Source organism: Boleophthalmus pectinirostris, unplaced genomic scaffold (assembly GCF_026225935.1).
Source record: "Boleophthalmus pectinirostris isolate CB_2022bp ecotype Guang Dong unplaced genomic scaffold, ASM2622593v1 HiC_scaffold_12, whole genome shotgun sequence".
Classification (NCBI taxonomy): domain Eukaryota; kingdom Metazoa; phylum Chordata; class Actinopteri; order Gobiiformes; family Gobiidae; genus Boleophthalmus; species Boleophthalmus pectinirostris.
In genome coordinates, this window is record NW_026571018.1 from 10,208,091 (window position 1) to 10,214,090 (window position 6,000).

Genomic DNA, 6,000 nt, shown 5'->3' on the forward strand with positions numbered 1-6,000 from the left:
CTACTGCTACTGCTACTGCTACTACTACTACTACTACTACTGCTACTACTACTACTACTACTACTATTATTACTACTACTGCTACTACTACTACTACTACTACTACAGCTACTCCTACTGCTACTGCTACTATTACTACTGCTACTACTACAACTACAGCTACTACTACTACTACTACTACTACTACTACTACTACTACTACTACTACTACTACTACTACTACTACTACTACTACTACTACTACTACTACTACTACTACTACTACTACTACTGCTACTACTGCTACTACTACTACTACTACTACTACTACTACTACTACTACTACTACTACTACTACTACTACAACTACTACTTCTACTCCTACTACTGCTACTTCTGCTGCTACTACTACTGCTACTACTACTACTACTATTACTACTACTACTGCTGCTGCTGCTGCTGCTGCTGCTACTGCTGCTGCTACTACTACAAGTACTACAACAACAACAACTACTACTACTACTACTACTACTACTACTACTATTACTACTACTACTACTCGTACTACTACTACTACAACAACTACAACAGCAATTACTACTACTGCTGTTACTACTACTACTTGCTGTTACTACTACTGATAATACAACTACTACTACTACTACTGCTTCTACTACTATTACTCCTGCTGCGACCACTATTACTACTACTACTACTATTACTACTACTACTACTACTATTACTACTACTACTACTACTACTCGTACTACTCCTACTACTACAATTACTACTACTACTACTCGTACTACTGCTACTACAACTACTACAAAAACAATTACTACTACTGCTGCTACCATTATTACTACTACTACTGTTACTACTACTAATATTACTACAAAACACATTATGTCACCGTAGTGCAATATTAAACTACTACTACTACAACTACTACTTACTGTTACTACTGCTGTTACTACTACCTTAGTCCTAGACCTGGTTAAATCCTGGTTTACTTCTCTGGTCTTTCATATAATGTGACCTGAAGTGGGCGGAGTTACAGGCACAGGTTTTTCAAGTATAAACTGACCCTGAAATATTAGTCCAGTGTCTTAAAAGGTTTTCCCTGTGGAGCTCAACAGTGACGCTCCAGCTCCAGAAGTAAAATAAATAAAAAATATTAAAAGTACAAAGACATGGCAGAGGCCAACCAGCTAAATTACATCTATAACGTGGTTGTTTTAAGTCCAAAATTTAGGTTTTAAATGCAAGATTTGGCTTCATAAACAGATTTGAAATGAAATGATTGATTGATGATTAGATTCGTTTTCAAATTTTTTATATTCTTCTTTTGAAGGTTTAAAGGAAAAAATAAAGAGAAATTTTGTCCCAGAATAATTTTAAGGATTTTAAAGGTGCACTGCGCAACTTTTCTGGCGTAGGATCCATCGCCTGCTTGTTTCCATGGAGATGTCATTGCTTTGCCTGGAATGTCCCATGATATGACATCAAACACATTTATTTACAACAGCGTTTATTCATCACGGGCGTTTCTGTTGCTCAAAATGCAATAATTCTCTCTGTGTATAGGGTTGCCTCTCCACAGATCTGACCTGTAATGCAGGCTATAGTTGTCTCCCTTGAGATGGACGGGTTTAATTTCTGCCATGGAACGTTCTAGACAAAAAAAATAACACGTCCATGATTATAGATATGACGGGATCAGCTCTATGTTCCCTCATTTCTAAGATTTTTCTCAAAATGAAACTCAAATTCAAGTCATTTTTATTTTTATACCACATTTAAAGGGATGATTCAGAGTCATTTCAACCTAAGATCCTTCAACCTGGGAACCTTAACGTCTACATAACTGCTGCTGGATAATAGGTTGGGTGTAATTGACGGCCACATTGGGAGAAAAGGGGATAAAATCTGAAATGTGGGTCAAATTTTGGGAAAAAACAAACCAACCAACAAACAAAAACTTAAAAATAAGGCTGAGGGAACATAGGCACGCTCCCACAGATGACGAAACCCTTAACCAGAGTTACATGTTTTTCTTTTTTATTCTGACTTGTTTTGATGAGCTTGTACCTGCGGTCAATATTTATCACAGTTTTACATCATGTGGAGAAGAAAGAGTTGAGAAGAAAAGTATTAAAACACAGGAAGTCTTAAAATGTTCCTGCTGTTTTTATGTCGCTGTTTTGTCCATAAATAAATTCCTATTCATAAAACTCACTCCAATTTCGCTTTTATACTGTTACTGCAAGCCTCGATGAGCTTCATTTGACTGGAACCGAGCGATGTGGGCGACGTGACTCTCCCTTAGATCACGGTTCCCAAAGAGTCGCAAGAGATTTTTTTGGGTCGCCTAAAAATGTTGAAACGTTGACATCTAAACTTTTTGTAATTATTTTATTGACTATTTTGTTCCAATATTGCTGGATCAATTGAATGTTGAAAAGAAAAAGAAATGGGCTACGTTTCATGTCCAAATAGGCGACTTGTGAATCCTTTTATTGCTGCTTCAATTACTGTTTTTCATTGTTTAAAACTTGAGTAAAACTAACTGTTCAAAGAGACACGATCACTCAATCAACAATACAATATATTAATGTTCAATAATGGTCAAATCCACCTTTATTTTGTGATTTACGAAGTAACGTCTGTTGACTTGGATTGCGACTTTAAAAATATGGGTCCCCAGACAAAAGGTTTGGGAAACACTCTTTATACAGTCTGATCTAGTCCTAACTTTGGCCAAACTGGGTCACGACCTCGGTCAATATCTCATGACTTAAAATGGTTAATTCCTCATTTTAGAAAAAAAAACATCCTCATTCAGAAAAAAAACAATGATACAGCAACTCTTCTCTTTTAATCTTAAAGCTGCATTGTGTAATTTTCTGGTGAAGTGTCTTTCAAAAGCTTTTCTCCATGGATGCTTCACAGTGTGGCATTAAACCTTTCTGTCTTCATGGATTCCAAACTAGACCAAGTTACAGGTCAAATCTGTGGAGAGGCGACCCCGCTCACAGTCAGAAGTTTTTCAAGTTTTTTTTTTTTAGCTATAAAACCAAAATTGCGCTATTTATTGTCATACTGTGGAACATTCCAGACAGAGCAATGGCGTATCCATAGAAAGAAGCAGAAAAGTTACACAACACACCTTTAATTTTATGAAGATTTTTTATGTTTTGGTTTGTTTGTTGTGATTTGCCTGTAAAGCCATTTGTATTACTTTGTGTACACATTCTTCTATACAAATAATCTTGCCTTGTGTAATAGTAGAGCTGGGTATCATTCAGAAGTTGCTGATACGATACATATCTCGATACATAGACCACGATACGATACATACTTTGATACATAGACCACGATATGATACATATCTTGATACATAGGCCATGATATGATACATAGGCCACGGTACGATACATATCTCGATACATAGGCCACGATACGATACATATCTTGATACATAAGCCACGATACGATACATATCTCGACACATAGGCCACGATACGATACATACTTCGATACATAGGCCACAAAACGATACATATCTTGATACATAGGCCACAATACGATACATATCTCGATACAATGAGCTTACAATTCGATACAATTCAATACGATATATTTCAAATTGATTCGATATGGTTCAGTTAAAAAAAAATAAAATAAATTTAATCATCAAAACAGTGAAAATATCAAATGTGTCATATAAATAAGTCGCCTTCCACTAAACAAGCAACAAAACTGTAGTGCTGTAACAAAATAATTTACTAAAATATACCGAAAAATACTCCTGGTGATAAATCGATACAGCAGCCCAAGATATTAATACTGTATCATCACATTAAATGATACGATATATCGATATTTCAATATTTTTGCACACCCCTAGGTAATAGTAGGTGCCTTATTAACCCTATTACAAATGTATGTTACAAGTGTGAAATTCCTAAATGTCTGTAGTAGTATTTGTAGTTGTGGTGTAATTAAAATTGTTGGGTGAATAGTCAAACCGTGGAATCTATAAACTATGAAAAGGGAATTTAATGAGGTACAGTTAATGTGGTAATGAAGTACAATAGTAGAAGTTCCTTGTGAACTCACATCATGCATTTCAAAATACCAGATTGTTTAGTCATTGCGTATATAAAAATTGCCCCATAGCACTTGTCACATACAGGTTTTTGTTTGGCCTGGTGTCTAGGAAAAGTGCCCCATGATCAGAGAAATTATTTTACTCACAACACGCCCAAAATGAACAATAAAACTAACAAAAAAAAAAACTAAAGATGACAGAGAAGAATCAGTCTGGACATGCCCGTGCACTCAGATGAGTTATACTATTTATACAGTTTCCAGATCTGAAAAAAGCCGTGGAATATTCCGTAGCGTGGTATTAAACCTTTCTATCTTCATGGAGACCAGACCAGACCAAGTTACAGGTCAGATCTGTGGAGAGGCGACCCCGCTCAGAGTCAGAATACATGTTTTTCTAGATATTTTTGAGCAATAAAACCACCTGTAGTGCAATAAATGTAAAGTAGAGCTGTTTAAAGTCATACTGTGGAACATTTCAGGCAGAGCAATGACATCTCCATAGAAACAAGAAGATAACGGACCCCCAACTAAAAAGTTATAGTGAACCTTTATTAAAAATGAACTGTGTAACTTGTGCTGTCACCTATTCCGCAGTAAGGCCATAAATGTCTTGCAGGCCAAATTACAAGTCAGATCTGTGGAGAGGTGGCCCCACTCACATTAAAAATTTATATTATTAAAGATATTTTTGAGCAATAAATCACACTTGTAGCTGAATACACGCAAGACGAAGTTTAGTTTAATGCCATACTGTGGACAATTTAAACCAAAGAATGAACAGGTTGCGGGCCCTCTCCAGAAAAGTTACACAGTGCACCTTTAAATAGGACTAGGACATTCTTAAATAGACAGGTACAGGCCTAACTTCTTAATTTGATTTGTACTTTTGTTCATGAGGGGTTTACACTTTACAGATTGGGAAAACAAAACTACAGTTCAATGTTTTGTTTTGTTTTTCAGATTAAAATCTTCTATTCACGTTTAGTTTTATTACCATATTACGTTATGTTTTTTCTTTAGGTACTCTAATGAAAAAATAAAAATAAATAAAAACCGTGTGGCGTACGTTTCATTCAAAAGAAACATACGTAAATCCACTGTGGACTTTTGTCTTGAATCTATATAAAAGCCCGAGGCGAAAGGAACACACCAAACCTGTTGGTCCACGAGCGCACGCCACGGACAGACGCGTAAACTATGTCAAAACTTTACGTCTCGTGATTAAAGGGAGAGTATGAGGTTCCTCCAAGAGCAAAAGTGTAAAAACATGGGTCAAAAATAGAGGTTTAAATTAGTAATACTATACACAACTGCAGTTTTTGTACAATAAGAGTAGTTTGTCTACACCAGAAGTCGGATTAAGTTTGTTTTTTCTTGTCTATTTTACGCTTTTCGGCTCTTTTCTCTCAAAACTGTCGCTGTTCACGTTTTTCATCAATGAATAGAAAAACTTTACCTTGAAGTCGTGCGCTGCTCCGTTCAACGTGTCTCTTCCGTGATGCTCACCGGCTCTGTCATTTTGGAAATAGGTTCACGCCCACTTGATCAGAGGCAGTGCAGGAGGATGCGCGCGTCCGGAGGCGTAGCGCGGTGTTTCAATGCGCCTTTACGCACCGGCAACAGTGCGCTATTACGCAACAGACGAAACAGTAACAAAGCGTAATAAAGCGATAACTCCGTGTGTTATTTCTGCCAATGAAGTTGTCGCGATTGTTCGTCTGTGCGTAAAAGTGAAAGTGCAAAATTAGCTCACACCTGCTAAAAGATAGAAACGATTTAAAAAGCATTTGCGCAAAAATGGTGCGTATGCGTAATCTTAATGGAAAACAATAATATATTTTGACCATGCCCTTGGAGTTAAATGGCGAAGAAACCAAAAATTTAGGCTAATTTTTAAGTCATGTT

General features: G+C 36.5%; 1 protein-coding gene across 2 annotated transcripts in view; it reads right to left on the reverse strand.

Annotated features, from left to right (window-relative positions):
* The window catches only part of gck (glucokinase (hexokinase 4)), a 30,071-nt gene extending 24,380 nt beyond the window's left edge, over positions 1 to 5,691 (reverse strand). Inside the window, exon 1 of one of the 2 annotated variants that reach the window (XM_020920675.2) lies at positions 5,552 to 5,691. The gene's annotated coding sequence lies outside the window, so the exon portion shown is untranslated. Of the gene's footprint in view, positions 1 to 1,589; positions 1,615 to 5,551 lie in introns of those variants that run through there. The other variant, XM_055148355.1, reaches the window with a different exon arrangement.
* Positions 5,692 to 6,000: the final 309 nt, after the last annotated feature.